The sequence below is a fragment of the Natrix helvetica genome (genome assembly GCF_964273705.1).
Source record: "Natrix helvetica genome assembly, chromosome: 4".
In the NCBI taxonomy this organism is placed as follows: Eukaryota; Metazoa; Chordata; class Lepidosauria; order Squamata; family Natricidae; genus Natrix; species Natrix helvetica.
The window spans coordinates 53,037,606-53,052,163 of NC_138550.1; positions in this window are offsets into that span (position 1 = coordinate 53,037,606).

Genomic DNA, 14,558 nt, shown 5'->3' on the forward strand with positions numbered 1-14,558 from the left:
CCTTTAAGTGGAGTCCCGCAGCGCGGAAGCGCTGCAGGACAACACGCAACGTCTGAACGAGCCCCGCAGTGTCGGGGGCTGCGATCAAGACGTCGTCGAAGTACGGGGTGACCCGGGGAATGGCATGGAGCAGGCGCTCCATTAATCCTTGAAAAATTCCCGGGGCCACACTGACTCCGAATTGCAGCCTTCGACATTTGAAAGCCCCGCGGTGGGTAACTATCGTTTGCGCAAGCGCGGTGGGCTCATCCACGGGCAGCTGTTGATACGCCTGCGCGAGGTCTAATTTTGCGAAAATGCGCCCATTGCCTAGGGAGTGCAGAACATGCTGCACCACGGGCACAGGATAGGGGTGCGCTTGCAGGGCTTTATTTAATGTAGATTTAAAGTCCGCGCAGATCCTCACGGATCCGTCGGACTTAAGGGGGACCACTATTGGTGTTTCCCATGGAGAAAAGTCCACGGGTTCCAGTATGCCTTGGCGGAGAAGCTTATCTAGCTCCGCGTCTACCTTGGCTTTAAGAGCCAGCGGCAGACGGCGAGCCTTCAAGCGGATGGGGGCTATAGAAGGGTCGAGGTTTAGGGAAATGGGGGAACCTGTATAGCAACCCAGGGAGGGGCTGAAAACGTCAGCGAACTCAGTTAGTAGAGAAGAGAGAGAAGTAGAAGAGGGAAGAGGAGAGGGCAGTAGGGAGTGCACCCCCGCTATAGAGAGCCCTAGTGCCCTAAACCAATCAAGGCCTAGCAAAGAGGATAGAGGGTTTTTTACGATGAGGAGCGGAAGCCTGGCGTGGCGGGAACCATAGGTAACTTTAAATCTGCCACAGCCCAGCAATTCAATGGAGTTCCCCTGATAGTCACGTAGGCGACAGTCTGGGGGCAATAGGCTAGAGCGCCGGATTTTAGGTAGCAAAGAGTGAAATGTGTCCCATGACATGATGGACCTAGCCGATCCCGTGTCCACCTCCATGGATGTTGTCACTCCCTCTAAGGTTATTGGGATGTGCAGCTTACCTCGGCCCTCCGCAGAGGAAGAGGCCGAGTCCACCAGCCATTCAGGAAAAGCAGTGGCTGGGTCGCCAACGGTGAGGGAATTTTGGCGACGGCCAGGTAAATTGGCTGGATTATGGGGAGTGTGAGGAGGTTGTTGCGCGGGTCGTCTGTCAGGAGGCGCGGAGCGGCACACGGCAGCCAGGTGGCCCTTTCGGCCGCAATTGTGGCAAAGGGCTTGACGGAATCGGCATTGAGATCGTTGGTGGCGGCCGCCACAACTCAGGCATTGACGTCCGTCTCTGGTGGCGAGCGACTGGAGGCGGTCGACGGCCTGATCGACCTCATTTCGAAAGGTAGATGCTGTAGAATGCGCGTATGAGGCGGTGGAAGCCGCGTATGGGGAAGGCGGTACATAGGCAGCGTGAGGGTGCTGGCTGAGGTGGCTGAAATCCGGGGTGGATTGGTCAGCCATCTCATAGGCTCTGGCATCATCGACCGCGATTTTTAGAGTCAGTTCTGGTCGTGCGAGAATGCGGCGATGTAGTTTTACGTCGCGGAGCCCATAGATGAACTGCTCCAGCAGCGCCTCTTCTAGGTCGCTGAACTCGCACAGACTCGCCTCAGCCCGAAGAGCAGCGACGTACTGGGCAATGGTTTGGCCCTCTTTCTGGATGCACCGCCGAAAGTACTGTCGCCGGGCGAAACGGGATGGCGCGGGCTCGTAATGATGCTTGAGGCGAGTCATCAGGTCTTCCCACGGCAGCGAGTTTGCTGGTTCTGGGGCAGCAAGAGCCCTAGCAGTGGCGAACATCTCTGCGCCGCAATAGTTTAGGAAGATGCCGCGTTTTCTCTCCTGAGAGAGATTGATGAGGTCATGGGCTATGAGGAAGCAGTCGAATCTCTCGAGAAACGCTTCCCAAGCCTCAGCCTCTGGCCTGAAAGGCGAAAAAGCGGCGGAGGTAGCCATTGGTGGCACGACGAAGGGGTCCGTGTCGCCCGTCCTCGTCGCCAGTGTTAAATCTGTCGTGAGGAGACTGAGGCAGCGGTCAGCTCAACAGGTTTTATTAAGGAACAGGCTAACTGACAACGGACAAAACGCGAGCCGGCTGACAGCTATTTATACTTACAGCTGTCAGCCGGTAGAACCAATAGGAACCCTTGAATTCTCCCGCCGGCTGGAGCGCGCGCCTTGGCCAATCAGAGGGCTTCCTCCAAACGCCCTCTGCTGGCCAGGCTCCTCAGTATTCAACAATTATTACCATAATTACCATTCTCCTTATTATGTGAGATTCACAAATTACATAAAGTATCACAATAACTCTTGTTAATTATTATTTCCCAACAAAATTGCAAATTAGTTTTTAAAGAACATGAAAATTGATAGTATGAAATATTCCATGTAATGTGAGCAACATATGTGATTCAAAGGTTAGGGATTAAAAAGCATGTAGAAGTCACTTGTATTATAAAACAAAATAAAATGAAGAAAAATATATTCTGCTATTTCATCCAAAATGGAAAAAAGAGAATATAACTTATTCCCCTTTCTCACCTGAAATGCACAAACATGGATTATGTCAGGGGTTCTCAAACATTTTGGTCTCTACATTTTTAAACATCATTAAGGACCTCAAAGTGTTTTGATTTATGTGAGTTATATCCATCAATATTTGCTATATTAGAAATTTAAACTCAGATTTGAAAATATTTATTTATTTGACTTCACAGACCCCTCCCCCCCCAAGGGGATCTTGAGGCCTTTGAGAACTGCTGGATTATGTATATAATCTAATCATAGTTAAATACATTTCAATCTGATTGTTTTCAATTGAAAAATTCTGCATATACAGTACCTAGGTCCTTCATACAGAAATCAATACAAGCATTGCACTGTTTCAATTTCAATTCCAGGCTGACAAATATTTTTTCACAATTTTATCAGGGCCCAATGTTTCTATTAACCATATTCTAATGGTAGTCATATTATATTGTATGTTGTGCTATTAGTAGTATCTCTGGTTAGTTTAACATTTGGTTTAGCATTTTATATTTTTCTGTATGTTTGAACTCTTCTCTTTTAGATTTGTATAACAAAAGCAAAGAAAAGCAATTTTACAGGGGGATGAAAATTATATTATCATGTGGAACAACTGTGATCAGCTTTTGCCACTTGAGCTGTAAATTACATTCTTATTATATTAACAATGATTTTCAGGATGCTATTAAGCGATTACTCATTATAACAGGGCAGTCTAACTGGGGGGAACCAGAAGAAACTAGATTCTTTCAACCAAAGCATCCTTTACCCAGAACGTTCTTACCTGAGATCTGAAAAGTTATTTTCTTCAAGGAACTGAAACAACTTAACCTGAACTGAGCTGCACATTTATAGATCTGTTCAGACACCATGTGCATAGAAGAACTCTTGCTACAGATGCCCAAATGCCATCTTGGGTGCTATTGAATGATGGCCTTCTGAAACTAAATCCTATGTATGCATGACAAAGGGCGATTGGTCAACAGTACTTAGATTTCCCCATACATATTAACAAAGGTAAACACTGATTACACATCCATACACATACATATATACACACTTTTACATAATATAGAAAAATGATATACCCGTATTTTTCAGAGTATAAGACACACCAGAGTATAAGACGCACCAGAATATAAGACGCACCAGGGTTTTGAAGAGGCAATTTTTTAAAAAACATAGGTAGGTAGATAGAGGGATAGAAAGGGGGAGAAAGAGAGAGAAATACAATAGGTAGGTAGGGAGAGAGAGAGAGAGAGAATAGGTAAGTAGGTAGGTAGCAGAGCTGGGTTCCTACTGGTTCACACCGGTTCAATAGAACCAGTTCGTCAAATCTACCAAACCGGTTAGAAGAGGTTCCACTGGTGGACCCGGAAGTAAATTCCAGAACGCCTGCCCTGGCCCTGTCACTCTCTCCCCCTGCTCATTCCAGCACAGCTCGCTTGCTCTCCCGACCGTCCGCACTAAACTAGACCAGCCCGCCGCTCACTGATTGGATTCCAGCCAATCAGTGAGGGGGCTGGAGTCGACCTGCCTGCCTATAATACCCGTTTAAAAGCACAGTGGGTCCTCCCTTCATTTTGTTTCGCTTCGCCTTCCAGCAGGTAAGCAACTAAGCACGAGGAGGGGTGGCGGGGGTGGTGGAAGGCTAACTTGCTCCAGCTCGTGGCTTTTGTGAGGAAAGGCCTTCAGGCCTTGCCTCAGGAAAGCTGAGAGCTAGCGTATACCACGTGGCCCAAAAAAGGTGGGCGGTGGTGGCGGCAAGGGGGAGGAGAGGAGGCTAGCTTACACCAGCTCACGGCTTTCGCAAGGAAAGGCCTTCAGGCCTTGCCTCACAAAAGTCGCAAGCTGGCGTACGCCGTGTAGCCTAAAGGGGGGGGTGGCCTAGCTTACGCCAGCTCGTGGCTTACGCGAGGGAAGGCCTTCAGGCCTTGCCTCGCGAAAGCCACGAGCTGGCGTACGCCGCATGGCCAAAAGGAGGTCAGCGGGGGGGGGGGGCAAACTGGCATGCGGCAGTGGTTGTGGTTGGGGTAGTGGCGGCAGCGGCAGTAGCGGCAGCAGGCTAGCTTACGCCAGCTCGCGGCTTTCGCAAGGGAAGGCCTTCAGGGGAGCGAGCTGGCGTACACTGCATGGCCCAAATGGGGTTTCTTGCTATCCCCCCCCCGCACCCCTCCCATCTCCAGCCTCGCCTGGCTGGCTAAGCCTGCCAGGCGACAGGCCGAGCTGACCCGGTTGTCCCTTGTACCTTCAGTCCAGCTTACCTGCTGCCTTGTCGCCTGCCTGCTCCCTGCTACATCCATTGCATCGGAGAGCTGCTGATTCTGCCTGCTGGTAAGTGACCCGTTTTTTTCCTTTTATGCTTTTAATGTTTTTTAAGGAATATTTTATTTATTTAGTATAGAATTTTTTTAATCGTTTTATTTAAAAGTATTGAGTGTAGAATTTTTAAAAATGGTTTATTTCAATTTATTGTGTGAAGATTCTTTTTTTAAATTGTCTTAGACTATTTAAAAAAAGATTCTATCAAAAATAAATTAAAATAAACCATTTTTAAAAATTCTATACTCAATACTTTTAAACGTATTATGTATAGAATATTTTTAAATGGTTTTATTGTAATTTATTGTGTATGGAATATTTTTAATGGTTTCATTTTAAATTATTGTGTGTAGAATATTTTGAAATGGTTTCATTTTAAATTATTGTGTGTGGAATACTTTGAAATGGTTTCATTTTAAATTATTGTGTGTGGAATCTTTTTTTAAATTGTGTAGAATATTTTTAAATGGTTTTATTGTAATTTATTGTGTATAGAATATTTTTAATGGCTTTAAGGACTTTTTTATTATTTATAGAATATATTTTCAAAATTATTTTTAGGGAATTTTTATTTATTTATTGTTTATAGAATATGTTTATTATAAGAAATGTTATTCCTTTTTGCAAATGGTTTATTTGTGATACAATATGTTGCTTTTAAGTGTGCAGGTTGATGCATGGTTTATGTGTCTCAAAGTGGCTGCTTTTCTATGGGCAGGCCAGGTTGATGCAAGGCAGCTTTGCCAGATTTTGTGTGTTTCTGTGCGAGACCTAGTTGTTTAGGTAATTGTGAGGTGGTTGCTGGTTCTTTGAGCTTCCTGGCACTATCCTTTATAATTTCCCACAATGCCTTGATAGTTTTTATTCCAGTGGCTTTGTCTTTCCTCTCCTTAGGGTTAGGGAAAAAAACTGGTTTCATCTACAGTCTTTGGGGGGGGGGGGAATTGTTATTTTTTGGTGTTTTCCTGGCACTGTCATAGTTTGTGGGTGTGTAATGTCCCGCAGTTATCTACACATTAATAATGATCAAGTACTAATAATATTTACTTATACATTTTAGTGACCTTTCCTTACATAATTGGTGTTTTCTTTCATACCTTTAGATTTCTAATTTCTGTTTCTATTAGTTAGCAATTGCTAAAACAAATCCCACGTGAAAAAGTATTCAAAGCCTTCTTGATTTTAATTGTCAATTTATTTATTCCTGCACATTCTAATATTTATTCATTTTCATATCTCCATTTTTCCAGTTGTGCAAACACAATTCCAGCAGCTGCTAACATGTGTAAAATTAAATATGTATTGTATTCCCTTTCAAATAGCCAACAAAATATTTCTGGTTTTAAATCCATATCTTGCTTTACCATTGCTTCTAACCACTAACTCTTGAATAGCTACTTGGACTGACCTAAGTACTGAACCTAATTCATATATTCCTGTTTTTTTTGAACTGAGAACTAAATTTCAGAAAAAGAAATCTGTATTGCTCTGTGAATCTACCTATGACATTCATTCTTGATCTAACTTCTTGGATGAAAGACTATATCTTTCCTGTTTGTTGGGGGACATCCTTCCTGAAAAGACTGTACATTGTTGGATGAAAACAGAGGTCCCTTCTGTTACCTGTAGTGTACTCCTCAGCTTACAACCACAATTGAGTCCAATATTGTTTTATTTCTTCTGCAGTTAGTATTATTTAACAGGATAAAGAGGCAACAGAGTATGACCGCTAGGACAGTCATCTTTCCTATGTAAGTAGCTGTTTTATTGCTTTGTGTGCTTGTTTCATCCTTAATATAGTAGTGCAAGCAATTAAAGTCTTCCTTTCTGTATCTCTTTGTGCAGGCCATTCATTGGAGCAAGGTGGTCAGCGGGTGACTTCAACACACAAAAGGACAGTAATCTTCCTTTTCTATTATTTTGTGTGCTTGTTTCATCCTAATGCAGTGCATGCAATTAAAGTCCTCCTTTCTGTGTCTCTTCTTTGTGCAGGTTATTGGAGCAAGGTGGTGAAGTGGTGGTGTGCAGAAGACCCGGCAAGGCAGTAATCTTCCCTCTGTAAGTAGTTGTCTTTATTGTTTTGTGTGCTTGTTTCATCCTAATGCAGTGCATGCAATGGAAGAGTTCATTTCTGTGTCTCTTCTTTGTGCAGGCCATTCATTGGAGTCAGTGATACTGAAGACTGGCAAGGACAGTCATCTTCCTTCAGTAAGTAGCTCTTTTATTGTTTTGTGTACTTATTTTAATCTTATTGTAGTTTATCCATTGGGGCAAATAATTCAGTGACATAGTCTTGGCCACTCCATCCTGTCACATGGATGGCAAGCCACTCCCACCTGGTCACATGGATGGCAAGCCACTCCCACCCGCTCACATGGGTGGCAAGCCACTCCCACCTGGTCACTTGGGCAGCAAGCCACTCCCACAAAGCAGGCCACACCTACAGAAGAGGTTCCAAAAATTTTTGAAACCCACCACTGGTAGGTAGGTAGATAAAGGGAGAGAGAGAGAGAGAGAGAGAGAGAAATAGAGAAACATAGTAGGGAGGGAGGGAGGGAGGGAGAGAGTGTGTGTAGGTAGGTAGAGGGATAGAGAGAGAGAAATAGAGAGGGAGAGAAATACAGTAGATAGGTAGGGGGAGAGAGAGAGAAGGTAGGTACATAGGTAGATAGAGGGGGGGAGAGAAATACAGTAGATAGGGAGGGAGGGAGAGAGAGAGAGTAGGTAGATAGGTAGATGTTTCCAGGTGTATTTATCCATGTGCTGGAGAAGGAAATCGCTGACAATCTGTAGCACCTAAGACTTTGTTATTGCTGGCACAGCACTTGATCAATGTAATTCTCATCAATCAGTTAAAGAGCTTTCCAAAAGGAAAAAAAACAGTTTTTGCACTCGGCAAACCTCCCCAAAACAGCCTGTTTTTCGCGAAAATGAGCCCGTTTTTTTAAAAAAGGCATAAATAGCCTTGGGGGGTGTTGCAGAGTGTTCCGGGGGGGGGCGGGCAAAAATGAGCAAAAAACAGCCCATTTTTCATCAAAGAAATTGCATGCATAGCCTTATGGAGACTTATAGAGTGCTGCTGGGGGCTGGGGGGGCACAAATGGCCCATTTCTTGCTCATTTCTGCCCTCCCCAGCCCCCAGGAGCTCTCTGAAAGCCTCCATAACTGTATGCATGGCCATTTTGGTGAAGGGGGCAGGGCTTCAGGAGGCAAAGAATACTGTATTCAGTGCATAAGACACACCCAGATTTTCAACCTCTTTTTTGAGGAAAAAAGGTCCGTCTTATACTCCGAAAAATATGGTAATGTAGATTTAATATATAATAAAAAATAATACAATGTAGAACAGAATATGTACAGTACAATAGCGGCTAGACAGTGTAGTAGTTAGAATGCCACTTTTGATCCAGGACACCAAGGTTCAAATCCTGGCTGGTGTTTATTTTACTTGTAGCAAAGACCCCATAATGTTTTACCTGTCTACCTCAGAATGTGAGAGTGGCATGAACTAGAAGAGTCGTGCCTGCTTAGACATTGCCCAGATTAACAAGATCCATGTCAGATGTTGAGAAACCAGGACAATCTGATGATGAGTGAGCTAGTGGAAAAAACCATACATGGATGTTACAAGAGAACTGGAATTGATGGAAAGCTACTACAACAGTAGGCCTAATGAGAGCAGATATGAAATGTATGAGGAACTATGGATGGGCAGAAGTCCTGCATACACACTAACTGAGAAACAGCTTGTTACCCAAAACTTCAACATAGTGAAAAGGAAGCTGCTCTCATAATTTGAAATAGACCAGTTATGTTACATCTCAAGAAGGCCCAGAAGAACAACTGGGTGTACAGTCAACCTAAACTAGCTACAATCAACCCTCAAGGCTGGTTACCAAGGCTTACTGGAGGAGTACCATCAGATAGAATGTTTGAAGTGGCCAATAGAGTCTTCACAACAATTATCCTATTACCATGATAACGCAAATCAATGAACTGGTACTACAGCTGCTGCAAGCCTGTATATGCTTGGCTACACAATCAAGAAAAACAATAGTACATATCCACCCACCCTCCAGAAAATGAAGTCAGAGGCTAAGATCAGGGCAACTCAGAGAGAGGTTAGCCAAGGTAGAATTACAGAAAGGTGTGAAGATTAGGGATAAGATTCAGCTACTAAAAAAAATATAAGGGCCTGACTTCATCTGAAGCCTTCAAGATTGCTAAGCAAAGAATCACAACACTGGCTACCAGGCTATACTAGAGAAGCAGGGGCCAAGAAGATAAATGTCCTGTTCTTCAAAGAATCATCCAAAGTGTACTCCATCAGCAGTGCAATAACACAATAACAGCAGAGCCACCAGCAGCAGAAACTGAATAGTATTGGAAGAATATATGGGAGAAAGAGAAGACATGTAACATCAATGTAAAGTGGCTGCAGGACCTAGTAGCAGACCGCAGCAATCTCCCCGAACAGCAACAGGCATCCAGCAGTGGGTCAAGAATATAAGGAGCTGGACAGCAGCTGGCCCAGATATGATCCACATCTACTGGCTAAAGAAAATAACAGCAGTGCATGAATGTCTAAGCAGCACAGATGAACAACTGCTAGCATCAGATTCCCACTCAGACTGGCTAACATAAGGGAGGACAATGCTGATTATGAAAGAACTCCACAATGGAACAGCACCATCCAACTACTGGCCAATAACCTGCATCCCCACAACATGAAAGTCTTTCATGACATCGTAACTACCAAGCTATAGGACCATATGGGCCAGTACATGACCACACCTCAGTAGGACATTGGGAACACAACACCAGAAACTCAAAACACCAATTGCTCATAGATAGGGAAGTTCCCGAAGACTCAAAGTCTAGACTCTAGACATATCACTCTAAGCACAGCCTGAATTGACTATAGGAAAGTCTTCAACTCGATACCATAAACATGGATCTGTCAATGCCTGGCACTATACAAAATAGGACTCTAAGGATCTTTCTCAAGTACTCAATGGGTCTGTAGAAGACAACACTGAAAGTCAACTCAAGACAGCTCACGCAAGTGGCCATTAAGTGTGGCATACAGCAAGGTGATGCACTGTCTCCACTGCTCTTCTGCATAGGCTTGATTCCCTCAGCCAGATAATCACAAGGACTGAATATGGACAATTAATTAATAAAAATTATTTGTCACCCACCTTGTACCCAATGACTCTGGATGACTTGCAATATAAAAACACTGAAAAACATTAAAATCATCCATTGTAAAAACACAGAAAGTAAAACGTTAACAGATAAAATCATGGAGATAAATGTTGTGGCCCAGTCTTGGATGATGAGGAGGTTGGGGAGGAACTTGGGCCAGTTCTAGAGTCTGGGGAATGCTCTGATGGATGCTCTGCATCGGAGGCAGAGATAGACCCAGGGCCGTCCCACATTTCCCAGCCATCGGAGAGGCAGCTGCCTTTCGGAGGCTGATATGAGTGAGGAGGAAGAACAGCTGCAGCCTATTCCAGATACATGTATGCACAGAGTAGTTAGGAGAGGTGAACGTAGGAGAAAAGTCGACTCAGGAAGCAAACCACACATGAATGCTGAATGGCCCCTTCCTGGCTGGGGAATAAATAGAAGGAAAGGGAAGTGGTGGTTGTAGGAGACAGCAGTTCGTATTTCTGAAAATTTTGCTTATTGTGTTTCATGTCACAAAGACTGCTTACCAAAACTTAATTTGCAGACTTTCGGCTGGGAGCTCATGGTCTTGCAATTATCGCAAGGAAATGATAAGGTCTGTACTGCAGTTAACTCCTTGAAGGACAATTGCTTGACTTTGCGGTGGTTGAATGCAATCAATTCACAAGAGATAAATAAAGAGGGGGTTTTCATGACCAGGAGTCTATTTCTTGCTTCTGCTAAGGCTGGGTCAGAACAATAAGATGGCAAAGAAGCGAACCAGACACATTGGGGTGAGAGGGGAGGTGGTGTAGAATTTTAATTAGCCAACCATCTCCAGGATGAAGCTCCCCCATTGGCTCCCCAAGCCATCTTTCAAAATGTCAGGAGAGTGGAAGCCTCAGGAGGTAAGATATTCCACAGGGGACGACCCATAGCAGAGAAGGCTCTTCTCAACAGCAGACATGGGAGGAAGCTCAAACAGAGGAAGAACCGTGGCAAGGCAAGACCCTGCATGGAACGTACCATCAATAAATAGCTGAAGCGGCAGACATTGGGAAATCCTACCAATGGATGGAAAGAGCTGGACTAAAAGACAGCACAGAGACGCTGATTAAAGCAGCACAAGAGCAGGCACTAAGCACCAGATCCACAGAAGCAGAGGTCTATGACATTAGACAGGATCCTAGGTGCAGAGGCTTCAGAAACAGTGCAACACATAATGGCAGGGTGTAAGATGCACGCAGGGATAGCATACACTGAATGGCACAACCAAGTATCTATAACTAAACTTCCTAAGTCCAGATGCGAGATCCCAAAGACGTTTATGGAGAATAAGAAAGTTAGGATCCTATGGGACTCCCAGATCCAAACATATAGGCAGGTAGTAGCCAATCAATCAGGCATTGGGGTAGTATATTAAGAAATTCCAGAGTAATAGTCAATTTAATGTATGTAAGAATTACAGTCCTTATCAAAAATAAACTCTAAAAAAACAGTTCTCAGAATTTGTTTCTTAACATGCAGTGGGGTTTGGATCAGGTGTATCTGAAGTCCTTTCCAATTCTACAGTAGATAGAAAAGCCCAGTTTCTAAAGATGGTGATGGTGGTAGTATATGAAATATTTCTCTATTGATTGTAACATAAGAGTAGAATGTACATAGTTTAGCTCGAGGGAATTAAAAAATATAGTGTTGTAGTGTAGCATCCTGTACACAAAACTCAATATAATCCCTGAACACATCTAGGGCTTTTCAGTCAGTTGTTCTCTAATAAAACTATAGCCCCATCTGGTGGCCAGAAAGTACTTAGACATCATAGCTAAATGTCTGGACTTCTGCTTGAAGACGTTTCTCAGCCAAGAACCTTCTTCAGTTTCAAAGGAAGAAACTTCTTGGATGACCAGCAAAACATCTTCAAGGGGGAAAAAAGACAGTCCATTTGCCTTTTAAAAAGCACCTTTGGGATTTCTTAGACATCAATTGGGAATCAAAACATAACAAGTTATTTTGGTCAAACACCAAAATACAGAACTCCTCACTGCAGCTTTTTGGTTCAGAGGAGGAGGATGGTGCTGTTCTTTTAAGGATTGTCTCAAGCCTGACTGTCAGATATGGAAGAGAACACTTTTTATGTTGTGTTCTTAAACAATGAAATGCAATTTTTGGAACTTTGATTGGCTCCTGTCCTATAAGAATGTTTATCTTGACTCTTCAATGGGATTTCTGTTTTTCATTGCATTCATGTCTACCAATATATTTACTACTGACTGTCACAGAAAGGAGGTCCCTAGATGACCTTGACTAATGTTACTTTAATTCTTTTCACAGCATGTGCTGTAATGTATGTACAGTATGCATGTATTTTGGGTAGTGCATTTGTGATCTTAAACAGAAAAGTTTTACAAATCTATTAATAATGAATCCATGAGCATTCTTCCTTCTGCATAAGCAAATCTGGGCAGCCTCCCATCTGAAGTCCAGATGGCCCTGACTCTACTGGCTAACCCTAATCCCTCAGGTTTTATTCCCAGGATGTTAGTTGACTGAAGAGTTTATTATTGTATTGTTCTTTTACTATTTTATATGCTTTTATTTTTATGCTTTATTAGTCATCCAAAGTAATGTGACTTAGCTGGGCAGCCATGTAAATTTGCAATGCAAGCAAACAATTAAACTTGCATTAGCATGGTTTTACACTACAGGAATGATCACAGTTGTGAACCAACAAATTCATCCAGCTAGCCTTTCACAGTCACTTTGGATAGTGAGATGAACAGTATATAAAATGTATACAGTATGTAAAAAAATAAGCAAGGCTGCCCTCAAAGTTTGTCTACTAGTTAACCTGACTCTTCAAAAATTTTAATGCACATTTATTACAAAATGTAACTGAGTTATGGAACTATAGTCTTATTTTGTGGCATATAAATTTACATGGATATAAAACTTGGCTTTCATTTCTTAATCACTTTCAAATTTACTTATTTGTTACTTTTGAAATATTAAGAACCTTCAAAATGGCAAGTTTGATAACATTCACTGGGGGAGTTTCCTTCAATCCTTAATAATAGATGTTTTTAGCTATGCATTTAAAAAGTAAATTTGGGGGATAAATGGGAAAAGGATGATTAGAGTATTGTTTCTGGAAAGATATAAAGAGATTAAGGATCATGATGGATCAGAAATAGGATTTTGATATTAATTGAAAGAATCTTCCCCGTAGGAAATAGTTGGTGCTTTAACTTCTGAAAAATACTACTGTATGTGGTAGGATGGGATTTTGAAAGTTGGACACAAGAGGGAACCAGAGGGAAGTAAAAATTAAATTAAAAGAGAAGAACACTTATTCAATTTATGAACACAAGATGGAGGAAAGTACCTTAACACTGGATGTGCTGAAGGATATTTGTGAACCATTTTTTTAAATTATCTGTTCTTTCTTTGTTATTTCCTTTAATCCCTACTTTTATTTTTATATTATTTTTCTTTCTTTCTTTTCTTTTTAATACTTTTATTTTATAATTTGGACAACTATATTTGTATAATTCTACTGTATTTTATCTCTATACTGGTAATACTCAGTAAAATGATTTTTAAATCTATTTTTATTTTCTGATAGCACCACCAAGATAGCACTTTGGTTATTGCTCTTTTCTTTTTACAGTTTGAGTTAGATTTTATGTAATAGCCTGATTTCAGTTTGATTTTCATAAAACATATTTTTAAAAAGAAAGTTCAATGTATCAGTGTTTGCCAGCATCAACAATGGGGAGAATATTACTAATGTGGCAAGGTGGGGTACTCCTATCCTGATAGTAGGAGGGGCCATTAGGCTCAGCAAACTGGAAGCAATGGGAGAGGAACTTTAGGATCCTGATTAGATTTCCTTGCTGATCAAAGGAGGGAGATGAAGCTAAGAATAATCTCAGCGGGGGTAAGGACAGGTGGGCTTAATAGGCATGACAAAAGCTAGCTCATATTTTAAAAAAAGAACTCAAAATTAAACCCAGAAAGCAGCAAAGGCAAATTACCACTTAATTGTTGTCAAAACTGTTATGTACTGGCTGAAATTTGGACAAGTATGTGATTAGACCTCCAGGTTTGAAGGCTATCATAGAATCATAGACTCAACGGGCTGTAAAGCACCCATTCCATCATTGTAAATGCAAGTGGCCATTAAGCAACAAGAATTATCTATAAAGGTTAACTGCTTCCTTATTTGCAAGCAGGAAATTTCAGAGGTATGATGCAAGTGTATGACAGCCTAGGAAAAAAGCCGTACTTGGTAACAGGAAGTAGAAGGCAAATATAGTTTAGCTAGGTGGTCAGGTCCAACATATATGAGGAATGTCTCTGGCAAAGCTACAACAGGGCAAGATAAAGAAAATATTGCCATAGTCACCACAAGTCAGCCTCAATTCAGTGGCACCAAATTAACATGGTTGCTAAATGTTTTATAAATCCTGCAATCCTCATTCCATAAAGATTGCTTGGTCTGCTGTGTAATATATTAATACCCGGTGAAAGCTTT